Source organism: Passer montanus, unplaced genomic scaffold, assembly GCF_014805655.1.
Source record: "Passer montanus isolate IOZ18808 unplaced genomic scaffold, ASM1480565v1 scaffold31, whole genome shotgun sequence".
Taxonomy (NCBI): Eukaryota; Metazoa; Chordata; class Aves; order Passeriformes; family Passeridae; genus Passer; species Passer montanus.
In genome coordinates this window covers 9443583-9460193 of record NW_024367819.1, presented here as the reverse complement: position 1 = coordinate 9460193, position 16611 = coordinate 9443583, and positions in this window count along the sequence as shown.

Genomic DNA, 16611 nt, shown 5'->3' with positions numbered 1-16611 from the left:
ATTCTAAGCACAACACTTTAGAGAGTCCATATCCTTTGAGCCCACAGCTTCAGGGAATATTGCTATTTTCCTTTGATGTTCAGTAAGTATTCACATTAGTCAGGACAAGAATCAGTGGAAAATACACCTTCTATTTACACTTGAAATAAAAACTGTGAAGAGTAGCATGATTAAATGAAATTGTCAACAGTGTGCTAAAAGCTTCTCTACCCAAATATCATTATTTGCATCTGAATTTTCAGTAGGGAAATCAACAAGTTCGCACCAATAGAAAAAGTAAATATTGAGCTGTATTCCCTACTACCAAAAAACTGAATAGCATTTATCGTTATTTTTTTATTTCCTTGTATATCCTGTGCCAGGTCAGACTATCCCTTTTAGTTCTGTTATGTTTGGATTCAACAGGATTCAATTCAGTGAATTTTAAAAAAAATTCTTTCCAGTATTACTCATTGCTGAGTTACTTCTAGCTGTGCCTAACCAACTGAATATACATGTTCTCTACAGTGCACTATAAATTCTAAAGGCACCAAAATATGTTAAGGGGGATTCATCTGTGCACATAAAATAAGGGGAAGGACATTTTCTATTAAAACCTGACATTTTTGTCTACAATTTTTAAGTAAAATAGAATGGTATCTATTCTTTTAATTCTTTAAGACACTTTATTTAATAGCTCTGAAAATAACCTATGGCTACTTTCATTGAGTACGTAAACACTTTGCAGGAAGTAAACTGTGTTAATAATAATACGAAATTGTATATTTAGGCAAATTCACTGTTTTTCACAAAGTGCTGGCGGAAAGTTCAATGTTAAACATATTCTCCCGCTGTGAGATAGATAGCTAGTTTTTATATTGCTATATTTTCTACAAACTTGGAGCCTGATATTCAAGCCATCCACACCTGAACTGACCTTGCAGAGTAAGTGTAATAAATTGTAACAAAAATAAAAATCTAATCCTGCGCCAGCTATAGCACCTCCCCAGCCCTAAAGAAGGGACAGGAGCATCACTGCTTTCTTTCTGTAGGCAGAACATGATTAATATGATGACAAACAGCAGCACCATAAACCTCCTACACAAATCTAGTCAGCTTGTGTTAAATTAGAATTGGGAATAGAACTAAAAATTTCTCTTAGCCTTGGATAATATCATACCTCTAAGTATTGTTGTATCTTGATGTAAAGACTAAGGAAATATAACAGAAAATTGCCTCAAAAGAGGATAGTCCTGGTCTTTTCTGTCTCTTCTCCTGTACTTGGTCATTTTCTGAATCAGATACTGGTTTCTTTCTGCCAGATTTATTTTCAACTACACCAGTTAGCTAAACATCATCAGTAAATAGAGGCATAAATACTGTGTAGCCATTCAAGAAGGATGGGTGAATCACCAAAAAGTAGGGATGTACCCTAAACATATCTTAATTAAACATTTTCAGAGATGCTTCTGTAGAAATTGCATTTACTTTTGATACAGAACTGCTAGAAATGTAGACTCCCATTGACCTGCCAGCTCTCTTCATAGGCACTTTATGAGTTCCTATCACACATTCACCTCACACATGCAAGTTGAAAACTGCTGCTGAATTTGAATAGGGAATTTTGTTCAGAAACAGAAGAAGAGAAATATATGTCAAGATCAACTCTGTAGTCCTAGAGAGGATGCAGGACCTTTAAGGGAAGGTAAATTAAGTTTTATCTAAAGAATAATCATCTGGCTGGAGGAGACTGGCACCTGCTGAGTCACCAACCCTGGCTTGCTCATACATTAGGCCTAAGCCAGTTCTGTAGAATCTGAGATCAAGATGCTAAAGTAAAGATTATATACAAACATCACATAAGAGAAAAATTTTTTATGCTTAGTTGTTTGAGTTAGCTCTTTGTATCTCTGATGTGGTGTTTGTACCCTTCTAGCCCCATCTTGCCTGCTGTTGACTTCTTCAGATCACGTACATGATATTAAGCATATCCTAAAACATGACCTGAAACAAAAGTTTGCAAGCAATAAGATTCTAGAAAATGTATTATTCAATTAAAAAATTTATACACAGCAGAAATATTACATTACTGGGTGTGTTCACATTATGCAAATGAGACTGCTAGCTCTTAAACAGAAAAACACACTTTTAAACAGAAAAAATACTGTCCAGTGTTCTGTATAAATCCTTTTAACAATGAAAAATTGCATTGTCTATTTGAGTAGCACTATATAAGTTCTCACAATGCATATAATACAGGTATTTATATACTGTTCCATGTCAATTTGAAAATGATCTATAGTTAATCTTTTAGTTTTGTAGTATATGAAGTTGAGGTGAAATAGTTGCACCATGCCAAAGGAAATGCCTTTGGCATGATACAGCTATTGAAGTTAAAATGAAATTAAATTTATCTATAAAAGGTAGATTTTCTTAACTAAAAGTATAAATCTTCAACAATTCTTCTTGAAGTTAGACTATAGAAGATATAATATGGAAGATTAGGAACAACAAAAAAAAGAGACAAAAAAAAGACAGACCCCATAGTACAGCATAAGTTATTTAGGTGTTATTTTAGAGAAAATTGGTTCAAATTTTCTGAGAATGTTACAAAGTCTTCTGTGGGGGGCACAGAAAGATTATGTGATGTAATTTACCTGGTTTCTACTCTAGTCCAAGTCCATCCTGTAATCTACAATGACTATTATATTATGAAGCTGAAACTAGAGAGTAATTTATTTATTTCCCACAAAGGGGTGGGAGGAAATTAAACAAAGAAGTGTAATGCTTTGGACTCTGAACCTCCTCTCATATGTTTTCCACACTGGCCACTGCTCAGATCACAGGCTGAAAAACTTGTGTGGACTGCTCTGACAATGTAGTCTGATTTCAGGTCTAAGACAGGAGTATATTTGTATTTCTATTACAATCTAAACACTATATAAAAAGGGATCTAACATCCCTTTTGAAAAAAAAAAAGTTGGTTTAATGGTTAAATATCATACATGCTACAATAGAGCAGGTTTATTGTGGTTTGCACTTTTCCACTGTCAGTATTTAGCCACCGGCTCCTGCAGTGCTCTTACTAATTAAAAGATTCTTTCTCATAGCATTTATGTAAGGACTATGATTAAGAAAATTATTCTTTTTCTCATTATACAAAACTGGAAGATATATTTCCCTAAATATTTCCCAGAGATTTAATCATTCTGAATTCCTCAGTACTTATCCAGCTACCATGTATTAACATTCTTTTGCTGTGAAACCATGACTGTGCTTAGCATCGGCTGCAGTCCCAATTTCAGGCATAGGGGACTCCAGCTGCTGTCATTTGAGATTTCCATGTTTATAAATCAGAGTATTACTTTATTCCTTCAGGATAACCATTGCACTTGGAGATGCTGTAGTACTTCCGATTAAATAAATTGGCCTAGAATAATCACAACATCAGTTTGACCCACTCATGTACAATATTAAATAGACATATAACATTTATATTAAATGCTTAAGTAACATTTGGCATTTCAAATGCACTGAACTCAATTTGCTTAGTTGCATAGCAACTGGTAATTTTTTTTTAGAATCCTCTTCAGTGAAGGTGTAGATAAATAAAACATTAGAATATCAAAATATGGTATATTAAGTAAGGATTTCTTTTTAAGACTTATTATTATTATTACTTTTCAAGGAAGCCAAAGGTTTTACAGCTTTTGTAGTGGTATTAATGTAGTTATAATTAGTCTACCTGAATAATGAGGAAGTCACTTAAAAATAAGTTGGATGTTGTTTTCATGGTCATTGTAAAACTATGGTCTTCGTTTTCACCATAAAATAAACATGCACATAAAAAGAGAAAACCAGGAACACTAAATTAGATGTGTGAAGTTCTCACCTGCAAATTCAGTTGTAGACCTTCACCTTTACACCTTCACCTACAATTTTAGTTTTGGAAACAAAGGTCATAAAGGAAAAGGATCACCTCCTTTTAACTGCTGGCAACACTTTGCTTAAGTAAGCCCAGAACACCATTAAGATCTTTTGTGGCAAGGGCACATTACAGGCTCATAGATTCATTTATGTTGGAAAAGACTCTTAAGATCACTGAGTCCAACCATTAACCCAGCACCACCAAGTCCACCACTAAACTGTGTCCCTAAGTGCCACAACTGCACATCTGAAATATCTGCAGAGATGGGGACTCAAACAATTTCCTGGTCATACATGTTCAAGTAGGTGTCCACCACGAACCCCAGGTTCTTTTCTGCAAAGTTGCTTACAAGCTTGATGTCCCCAGCACACAGCAGTGTCATCAGGTTCCTCCCCATGTGCAAGAATTTGTACTCTCATTTCTTGTCCTGATTATGTTCCTGTCCAGCCATTTCTCTTGTCTGTCTCTTTCTTTCAAAATACAATCACAATATTTGCTTCATTTCTACCTTTTGGATAATTGCCAGTGTTCCAGGTGCTATTGTAAATCAACATCACTACTGCAAACTAGCATTAAATCCAAGTACATATGATTGAGACAATTTTGTCATGTAACTTTCACTCCAAGAATTATAAAGCTAGCTTAAATAGTCCTTGTTTGGGGACTGCTTTTTTCTACCTTTGCTTTTAAAAGGATAGCCTTTACCATTCTGTTCAAATCCCAGAGAGAGTAAATTGTCTGTGCAACCCTGGAAGGATCTGCTGACAGTGAGGGCTTAGTAGAAGAGTGGTCTTCCAGCACTGTATGCAAGAGCAAGACTCCTGAAGGGTATTTCCAACAAATTATAGAACCAATGTCAGTACAAGATCAACCCTGCCTGGAAAAAACCCACAGGTTCTGTAGCAGTTACATGATGAATAGTCTCAATGTGGTGTTCATTCATAGGAAGCATTTTTCTTTGTAAGGAAGAAATTATTAAAAAATAGAAGCATTTGTTTTTTCTTGATTCTGCAATAAAGTCACAGTAATACAATGCTATCAACAAGACTTACACGGTCTAGCTGAAAAGAGTCAAAGAATCCTCTGAAAGTAGCAATATGAGCAGTTTCACCCCATTACCCTTACTGTCACTGTTTTACTGAGCTCAGTGTATTAAAAATGGAAAATCATTCCCACGTTTAGCTTATTCCCATAACTAATTAGATCAGAATTGGAATTTCTGTTAGATGACTACCCCAAAGGTATTAAAATATCACTAAATACCATACCTGATTTTCCAGACACTACTGGACTGCACTGCATCTTCTGTACAAAACAGATAAAATACACTAATTCAATAGAGGAGGTATTTAAGCTGTTAAATAACTCATACATCTTGTATAGGCAGACCATTTTCAATGATATTAAAGTAAATTAGCTTCATCTCTGCCTAGATACTGATTGATCAGTGGTTCCAGTAGCACAGTGATACCCAGTCCTAAGATTTCATTATTAGCTATAGCACTTAAAATATGTTAATGATATCCAAGAAAATTGAATAAAATCAGTGACATCAGTCAGAAGAAAGTAATTCATGTTACCTGTAAGACAGTGCTTGGAGGCTGAGTGAGGTGCTTAACTAAATGTTTTAGTACCATAAAATTTCATGACCTTTCTACACAGTGCAGTCAATACAAATTAGATCTTGGCAACAGAAGATTCTTATTTTAGGCGTATCCTGCAGAATCAGAAATACTGCAAAAATTGTCAGATGATGAGGAAAGTAAAGCAAAAGTTCTTATGTGATATGTTGATAGACAAAATATTGGAATTTTAAGAATTAAAATGAGCATATAAACAACCAACTTATCACAAGAATATCATTCTGTATTATATAGAAAGACTGCACTTCCAATGGACTTTTGCTAGTCAATTGCTGAGTCTTCAGAGCACATCCCTTCATTTCCTTTCCTCTTTGGCTCACTGCTAGATGAAATGGGGTGGTCAAAGTTGACTAAAATAAGGTCCTCAATAGGAAATTTGAGCATACTTCTCAGATGAAGTCACTGCATGGAGAATATTGCTAGTCGTTTGAATAGTGGTCGACAGCAATGATTCTTTTGATCCTACCTGCTTAATCATTAATCTTTGAAGTCATGCTTGCTGCTGTTCTCAATTCCTTTCTCTGGTCTAGTACTTTTTGAATATTTTAAGAAAAATCACCAATTTCCGTGCTTTCACCCGTAATGGCTACCAGCCTTTGAAGATATTCAGAGAGTGAGTTTAAGATGTATCAAGTTGCAGGTAGAGCTGGATCCATTACCCTTAACCTTGGCCTGGGATTGGTCAGGATTTTCCTAGTGCAAATTGCTGCATTAAGATGGATCACCTCTGCAAGTTTAAATCTCAGTCATGGCCAGACCCATATTATGTTTTGACTTATATTATGGATTTGTTTCTAAGAATCTTCTTTGCTTTGGTAATAACAGCAGCTTAATTGCTTTGAGAATTGTACTAATGACCATATTAAAATACTAAATTCTAAAAATTTCCTGCTTTACCATGTCACACCACTCATTTACTCAGTATTGCTAGGAAACAGAGAATGTAGGTTTAGAAGAGTTATATTGCTGCAGCTTTCAGCAGTATCTCTCTGTGTTTAAAGCACAAAATAAACAACGCATTTTAAAGAATGTGCTTCTCAGCTTTAACTTCTTTTTATTGCCTTGGATATGTAAGAAAGGAATAATATCTTTGAAGTTAGTAGAATTTTAAATTTATGCACTCACTAAAAAAAATATTCCTTGATTAAGTTTTGATGCAAACATTTTGCTTCATGAATGTTGATAATCTGATATTAAAAATTAAAGATACTGCAATACGCTGTAGCTGATCTAATAAGAAATTTGGAATTGTATTTAATTTACAGTGAGAAGAGGTAAGCTATTAACTAACCTTGCCACAAAAGCTTCTAGCAATTTTATATCTGTGTCACTTTCTGCATGATTTAGCTGTGCCATCCTCAGATTTTTTCCAGGGTTTATACAAAACGGTATCAGTTGGTTACTCTTTAAAATCAAGTATCTACTGAGCATAAACAAATATATGCAATTGAAAATGAGTCTTTCTTTTTAAAAAACTTGTAGATCTGGCTATACATAAAGATATATTTTGCCAGTGAAGTATTGAAATGAACTTTAGGGCAACACCTACTCCTTCCAGTGAATGATAAATGTGATGATCTCTGCCATATAAGTTTTGTTATTCTGTGAACTGAAGCAGCATCATCGGTTTCAAGCCAAATCACAAAATCAAACTACTGGCCCAACTCCCCTGCTCTTATTTAAGATGCAGCAGTCAGATACACTGGTATGACAGGTCACATGCCTTTAAAAAGCTGCTGGTTTTAAGTGCTATTAGCGCTTTGCTGGTGTTTCTTCTGTCCTTCTGGCAGATATATTTCTAAAAACATGCTTTAGCAATTACTGTAAATCTGGAAAGAAGCAAGGAATAATTAGCTTGGTCAAACACGAGCAATCACAGGAACAAGCTAATTGTGACTATCTTAAAATACTTTGATCCACTATATTTTTTAGTTACTGATGTGGTAAACTATTGTGTAGAAAAGTCTGTGACATGGTGAGTAATGTGTTGACTTTCAGTTTTGAACTACAGAATAAGTGAAACACTAGGAGAGAATGAATGAATCTTTTTATTATTGAGATTAAATTTAAAACTTTTGAGTTTGTGTTTAACTTCCTCATTTCCTCCATTTTATTTCATAAGAAATCATTTATTTTATATGACTGCTTACCTACATATATTTTCTCTCTCATACTTATTTTAGCACACGTCAAATTGTATTTATTTATCAGAGACACATGTTAACAAGGTAATATTTCTCTTCTCTGTTACACAGTTCAGAAACAGCAAATTTACAAAACAAAGAAAGTCAATAGTACAGGGAATTTAAGAGAACTCTATGTTTCTAAAAATCTGCCCTTTCTTGGTCAAGACAATATTAGGAACGAAAGAAAAATGCTTTAATCAGTGTTGTACTTGCCAGTGCAAATGTCAACATTTTCTCATACAAATCCTTATGTATGGAGACATGGTTAATGGCCCACAATTTCTCTGAAATATGAATATCCAGCTAAGTTCTATTTGGCCTTTAGAAAAGCCAACCAACAGAAGAAAGTGATGAAACCTTTTTGATTGCTATAAGGCTGTTGATGGATGATCTTAATACCTTATGTTGCTAGGTAGGTTTCATGCACCACTGGTAGAAAGATTGATATTTATATAAAGAAACCTTTGTATGGGCTGTGGATTTAATAACCAAACCAGAGCTAGCTCATAAGAATGGGAAATCCATGCAATTTACAATCACTACAGAGCTTTGATATTTTTCCTCTGATTGAAAAGACTTCTAGCAAACTTGATGTACACCATCATCCATGTACAAGTGATTGACACCCTGTGCCTCTTGTTTGGCTCAACACGCAATTTGTTTCCTCTCTTTTTTCTTGAGCCTGTCTGGACAAGGTGGTAAGTAATAATATTAATAACAACAATAAGTAATAACAATTAATAACAATTAATAAGTAATAATATTAATAACAACAACAGCAACAACAACAACAATATTTTTTTCCCCTCTTGATAAATTATAAACACTGCTTGTTTAAACTCAACTGCAAAAATAATGTAGACCACTTTCACAGTTAAGGTAAATATTTGTAAGTCCCTTTGAATTCTTAAAAATACGCTCATTTGCATTGCTTTGGATTCCCTGACATTTTCCTGGTTTTTCATTGCATTTTTATTATCCACTTGAAACCCTGTGAAGATTAGGACAAATGTACAAAAACAATGAAGAAATGAAAAGGCTAATCAAATCTTCCAAAACTTTAATAGCACTCTTGTCTTATGGCATTTCTTGTTTTAGACAAGCCTCTTTGCTGGTCCCCTTGATAATATGAAGCATTGAGTTGAATTCAAGTGCAAATACCCTCTTAGGATGATTCAGTCTACTTTAGTAAATAATAGGCACGTGATGCATAGTATGTGCAACAATTTATCAAGCTCTTAATTCAAAATTTTTAGCATCCTAAATAGGTATGTTTCTTATTTGTCAGTTTCTCCCTTTTAGGGAGAAACTGCTTTTCTATCCAAGTAAGCTCAATATATTTTTAATGAAAAATGAGATTTGTCCCGAACTTGAAATGCAAGAATGAAATAAAGTAATTTAAACACAATCTGCAGGTAGAAAAAGGTAGTTCAAAGCTCTATCTGTGTAAATTATTGAGGAAAACAAAAACAGTCTAGAAGCACAAAAGGAGCTCCGACTCACTATCTTACGATCTTAGATTATTAACAAAATAACTTAATCCATATTTTTTTTCTGAAACTTCTGACTGGTGTAAAAGTGAATTATTTTCAAATGAAGGTAAGGTTTATGGATTGATACTGAAAGTATCCTCTTCTCCTGAAGAAGTGGAACATAACAGTAGCTTATATGTCCAAACAGCTGTTGACAAACAGTCAACAAACAAGGGAGAGAAAGTTGTTCCTTTGGGCCCCAGAATTTGATCGTATGGCTTTTTATATCTTCATTATGAATAGAAAGGATGACCCTGGGAACTACTGACCTGTCAGCCTTACTTCTGTGCCTGGGAATATCGTGGAACTCCTAGAATTTAGACTGAAGTATATTGAGGTGATTTGAGACAACCAGCACAGCTTCACCAAGGGCAAGTCCTGGCTGATGAGCCTGATGGCCTTCTCTGATGGAGTGGCTGCATCAACAGACAAGGGAAATCTTACAGATGTCATTTATCTGGACTTCTGTAGGGCCATTGACACATTCCCCCACAATATCCTTTTCTCCATATTGGAGAGAGAAGGATTTGATAGGTGAGCTTTAAGATGGATAAGAAAGTGGTTGGGTGATCATATCCAGAGGGTAACAGTCATAAGCTCAAAAACCTGATGGACATCTGTGATAAGTGGTGTCCCTCAGGGATCTGTGTGGGGGACAAGTTGTATTTATTATCTTCATTAATAACACAGAAAAAGGGATTGACTGAACCCTCAGGAAATTTGCAACTGAGTGGTGCAGTTGACAGCCCTGAGGGATGGGATGGCATGGCATCCAGAGGGGCTCAGAGAAGTTCAAAAAGTGGATGCATGGGAATCTCTTGAGGCTTAACAAGACCAAGTGTGAGGTGCTGCACCTGGGTCTGGGCAACCCCCAGTACCAACACAGGCTGGGGATGAATAGATCAGAGCAGCCCTGCCCAGAAGAACTTGAGGGGTGCTGGAGAGGCTGGACATGACCCAGCCATGGGCACTCACAACCAGAAACCAAATGTGTGCTGGGATGCATCCAAAGCAGTGTGGGCAGCAGGGGAGGGAGGAGATTCTGCCTGCCCTGCTCTCCTTTCATGAGATTTCAGATGCAGTGATACATCCAATGCTATGAAGACAAATCAGTCATCTTGTATGGCTCAATGGTGAAAAATAAATGTAAAAAGCATTTTTTGTAAACTAATATGTTACACCAAAGAAATGCACTGCCTGAATTTCTGTCTTCAAAAACACACTGTGACATCCTAGAAGACAATATATTTTGTAGTCCCACTAAAAAAAATAGGTTATCAAATATTTATTATTTTTTGTTATGTGGACACACTCAGGTATTTTAGCTATTTTAGATATTTTGGGCTTAGGTCTCACTGTGTGCTATACTTTCTACGGTTTCTAAGTTTTCTCATACTCTTTTAAGTTTTCACAATTTCCAATGAGCATATCTCCCATCAAGACTTATTTCAGAAATGTTATTCACAAGACATGCCCTGAGTCTTCCCATTCCTGAGTTTAATGAAAATTTCTAATAGGAATAATAGTTTTTACAGAATCCCTAATCCTTTACAATTCCCAGGTTTCAGTACCTTTAATTAGCAGTTGAATAATCTTATTAGGTAGCAATTATGATTGCAGTCAGACCATCTATTTTGCACATTTTTCTCTTTGCAAAAATAATCAGGTGCAAAATGATCAGTCATAGATTTCTCTTCCTTTTACATTTTAGACAAAAATATATGGAAAGCATCAATAAATAATATAGGAATACATTTTCATCTTAAATACTGAAGATTTATGATAACATTGCAGTTTCATTTCAGTAAAGTCATGATGCGTACATTTTTTAGGCATACAGGTTTCAGTGTCATTTTTGATGGGAAAATGTAAGGGCTGTATTTACAGACTGTAGCAATAATTGGGCCAGATAAAACTGCTGAGTGTAAGAGAAGTTTATTACAGGTATAATGGGAATAGAAACATAACTTCAATTACCTAATCATTTTAAAATTTGTAGAGTTGAAAATAATGTCATTTTAGCAAGACTGTTTAAGACTGAAGATGAGTAAATAATTTACTCAGTTAAATTAGCTTCTTCTCTTAACTGTATGTAAGGAGGATCATAATTTTTCTGTATTTATCCACCATTCATGTTCACCCTTACCTGTAAGCTTTTGTTGATTTTTTAAACAGCTCTGTGAAATCTCTGCAAATATGCAAATCCATTTTTCAAGGAATAAATGACTATCATGTTCAAGCCTGATGGTGACTTATTCGCAATTAATAAAAGGTGGCATCACTGGATCTAGACTTCCTAGATATAGTAATTATTGAAAAAATAACATTCTATTAATAACTAATTAGCAAGATAACATTAAAATTTACTTATTGAAGTAATAATAACAATAATAACATTTACTTATTGAAGACTGATCAGCAAACCTTTATACTCAAATTAGAAAGTTTTATTCACTCTTCACTTTTTTTTTATATTTTGATTTGTCTATTTTATGAACTAATTTGGAATAACTGTGTATATATAGGGGACAAAAATTTTAATCACTTATTCTAAAATAGGTTGGAACTAGACAATATTTATTAATGTATCAGAGACATGATTTTTTTTCTCAGTGATTATTTCCATTTCTTTTCTCTTTGTACCATCACTGAGACAGTGACTGTCTCTTTCAAAACAGCTTGAGCTGACTTTACAATTGCTATGAGTGTGTTATCTAAATCTATTTAGATAAGGTCCTATTAAACCTGTTTTCATTTGTTGTTTCCAAATGAATGGTGTCTACAGATAGGGAGGTCTTTTAATCAGTAAACTAATTAAAATTGAAAGGATTGAAGATTCTACTTTCTACATTTATTGATATTCACTGAGAGAGTAACTGTATTCAACTATAGACAAAAACATCCCCTATGGAATGAAGAATTTTTTTACTCCTTTCACCAGGCTTTTGGAAAAATCTGTGTAAAGGTACAGTTGTCCATCAAGATACACATAATATACCTGTAATTAAGGTCACTGATGATGGAAAATGCAATGGTTTGTCTGTTTCTCTGTGAAGTGGTGATATCTGGCTTGAAGCAATGCAGCATCAATTAAAAAAACTAGACTGGCTACATGCATATGCAAACATTTCTTCCTAGTGAGTAGTAGTTGTGACAAGTGCTAGTTTCATGGCTGTTCTTATGCATAAATCCTTTTCAGTTCTTGTGGTGGGTTAGCCTTGGCTAACTGCAAAATCCCCATCCAGCTGCTTGCTGGCTGCACCTCTCTGTGAGGCACCCTATGCAGTTCTGCACAGTGATTCACTAAAGACAGAACCTCGTACTGGAGCTACTTATAACTCTGACTTTTATTGAATGTCAGAAATTTAAATAACCTCTCTATGCTCCTATTCTTTGTGTAGTACTAAAGGAAAAAGGAATTCAATTAATTATGGAAGAAAAAAAACCCAATAGACAAATATACTGTGCCACTCCAGCAGACTGGACTCATAAAATTAGAAGAGGTAATTTCATTCTAAATTTCCTGAAAGTAACTAATGGAACAGAGAAATTGGGAGGTTTCCATAAGATGCAAAACCCAGAATTAAGAGCATATCCTCTTTAAGGTATGGAAGAAGTTTCACATGGAGATGAATTCAGCCTTGCAGTATTAAGAATATTTCTATTATACTTGGAATAGAGGTGAAGGAATATTATTTGTCACATAGTAAAACAATACCTTAATTCAGCTACATGAAAGAATAATTTTATATCAACATATGTTTAACAATAGAGAGGAAAGTATTAAAGTTTGTCATCTCTCATGTTGCCAAAAGTTTTGAATATATCTCTTGATATAATAGCATACAGAATAATAACAAACACAACATGACTTCCTAAGACTCAAGATTTAGCTAGAAAAGGAGATCACAGGGAAAAAAAGCCTATTGGATAGTGTGCCTTTCATTCCCAATTATCCATTGAGGAAAAGCATATATCAACATGTTTAAAAGAAAAGAATCAATTACAATAATGAAATAATGTCTGAAAAGGTTCTGTTATAAGAATAATTTGCCTGAGTCTGAAGGTCTGGTTCATTCACTTCAGTCAAGAGGTTGCAACTCTGAACCTACTTATGCCAAAAATTCTCAGACTGGAATTTGTGGCATTGGGCTAAATGGTTGAAGGGATAAATGGTTGAAGGATTTTTAATTTTTCTACGTCCTTTTCCCCTACCACACTGTGAAAAGTGAATCCTGTGTAAGTAAAGCAATAAACAGAAAGTAATTTGGTTTGCTATGCAAATGCTAAAAAACTCAAACAAAACCCACATTTAATATCAGTGAGAGCACTGACTGTCTAGTCTAATTTAGTCCATGGAGGCTCTGGATACTGCCAAGACACAAATATATTTTTCAGAGTCAGTTAAAACAGTTAACCTTGCACAAGAATCTGAAAAGAAGATGATATAATTTAAATTGCTTGCCAAGGCATAGACACAACTCTGTAGTAAATAAAAATAGGGTTGAAAACTGCCCAGTTCACGTGGCAGTACAGGCAACAAGGTTTTTGTGAAGTACACATTGCTCAATGCAAGACACTTCAGGGACAGACAGAATGCAACACAACCCCTAGAAGATACCCTAATAAAACCAAATATGCAAGTTCCTTTTTCCTTGAGGATATTGCTTTCCATTTGCTGACAATGAAAGGCAGCAGCAACAAAGGTTGGCCTGCTGACCCATGAGACCAAACTGTATTAGCAGATGCTCATTGCTCCTTGAATAAACGAGTTCAGATGAAGTACAGTGGCTTGAACATTTACCAAAATTCAGGCTTTTGGCATATGTTTTGCTAGGATTAGGGTAAAAGGAATAGGAGACGTGACCTCCTACATTCAATGTCTTAAAAACATTAAGAAATTGCACTTTTCTGCACTTAAAACCTGAAATCTGTCATTCCTCGTTGCTTACTTTTTATGAAGAATCTTTTGGTTGCTTTCCTTTCTGTCGTTGGTGAGCAACTTTGACTTAAGCAGATACACTCAACGAATTTATCGTATGTACTGCTCTTGAAAGAAGTCTTAGTTTTTGCTTTGATCGTATATTTTATGTGGCCTGTTTAACAGTCAAGAAGGAGTGAGAAAACTAGAGTCTCTAAAAAGATAAGAGGAGATTACCCTTGAATGTTGTGCACTATAATAGTTAACACCTAGTTAACTATTGGTAACACCAAAACCAAGAAAAAAGAGATTCTATATTTCTTTCCAGTCTTAATATAAAAATATGTACATATTTTGAACTGGTTTTTCAATACAGTTTTGATTTAATAAAACGTGTTCTTGACTAGTGTTTTATACAATTACCACCAGCTCTCAAGTTTCAGATGCCAAACAGCTGTTGCAACAACGCTGTAAATAAGGCTAATGATTTCAAAGCTGTCTAGAAATTTACAACTTTACTTATCTGTAACATTTACATGTATTTACAACTTTACTTATCTGTAACATTTGTATGATTATCCAGTGGAATGATTTCAAAGTTGTCTAGAAATTTACAACTTTACTTATCTGGTTGTAACATTTGTATGATTAGCCAGTGGTTTATATACACAAGGACCACTGAAGAGCTCTTTCAGACATCAATTTGGGAATTGGCTACTTATTAACAGATTATGAAACTGGAAGTAAATTATTAAGAATGAGAGACAGATACCAGGTCAAGTGAGGTATAAAGAAGTGCATATACAATGTTAGTATTGCAAAATAAGAACAGATGGAGACCTCTGAAGCTGTAAATAATTCATTCCATAATTTTACATTTTACTGCAGGGAACAGGGTAAAACTTAGTGGATTTTCCCAGGTGACCTAAAAGACTTGATTTGTTTCAAAGCCCTTGTGAATTGATACTTCATAGATCACTGAAACTGTATTACTCAAGTTATTCAAGTATATACAAGAAATTCCAGGCCCTCCCTCTTCCACTTTACATATTAACATATATGTCTGCCACAGAGTCACTCAACAGCACACACTTACAAATGAAGAAATTAATTGGTTATACAGTAAGGTCATTGAGTCAGACACTGCTTTGTTTTATTTAGGCACAGGACACAGGTCTGTGCTTGTTTCTTTCTGGTACTACCCCAATACAAACATTAACCAGAATCATTACAATGGTGACATTCAGGTCATATGTCAGTAGCAAAATTATATTTATATCCCTTCCAAAAGCTGATCTTCTGCAAGAAGTAGAGGTTTTGCAAAAGAAGATTTGCAGGAGATAAGTAAAATGAAAAATGAAGTTAGGGGATTTTGAAGATTTGATTACATGGAAAGAAGCATGACCAAGTTTTTATAAGGTCTGTTAATCTCCTGAAGTCTAAATGCTGCCAGAGTGCCCAAACGTGGTAACCTGTGACTACTGAACACCCTTTGCATCTTCTTCTAGACTGAATCAAGAGTCAGTATATGCCACAATGTTTTATGCAGCACTGACACCTTGACCATCCTGAGAAGGGACCCACCTAGGGAACTGTAACACACCTTTTTGTCACTCAATCAGATTCCCTTCTCTCAAAAAAACAAGGCAAAAAAAGACTGTGTTTGCAAGATGTTGCCCCTAATAGTTTTGGTGTACAGCAAGGATTCACATTCATGGCTCTGTGTTTGGATGTAGCTTACATGTATGGGGTGCCTGCCCAGCACTGGTACCAAAGCAGACAATTGTATAACCATGTAACCCTTATGCTTGTCAGCACCTTCTGCTACAAGGATGCAGCAAGAGCTTTGAAAGGTCCAATGTCCTGTTGGTCTGTTGCATTCCTTGTGTGTTGGGGATGCCTCTGTGGGGTGACACACTCATAGGACCTCATCACTCTCTACAACTACCTGAAAGGAATGGTTGTGAGGTGGGTGTGGGTCTCTTCTCCCAAGAAATAAGGGGTAGGACAAGAGGAAATGGCATCAAGATGTGCCAGGAAAGATTTAGATTAGATATTGTGAAAAATTTCTTCACCAAAGCAGTTGTCAAGCAAGCATTGGAACAGGCTGCCCAAGGAAGTTTGGAGTCACTGTGGAGATTTTTTAAGGATGTGTAAATGAGGCACTGAGGGACATGGTTTAGTGTTGGACTTGGCAGTGCTGGGTTAATGTCAGACTGGATGATTTTAGAGGTATTTTCCAACCTAAATGATTCTGTGATTCTATGATTTTCCACAAATCATCTTCTACATCAGTAGATTAAAAATGTTGAAACACATTTTAATATCTTTGATTCAAATTTATTCTTTATTCCTTAAATGCTTGAAAGATTTTAGCATGACTGAATAATTCCAGCTGAAAGAGAAGTAAAATCTTCTTTTT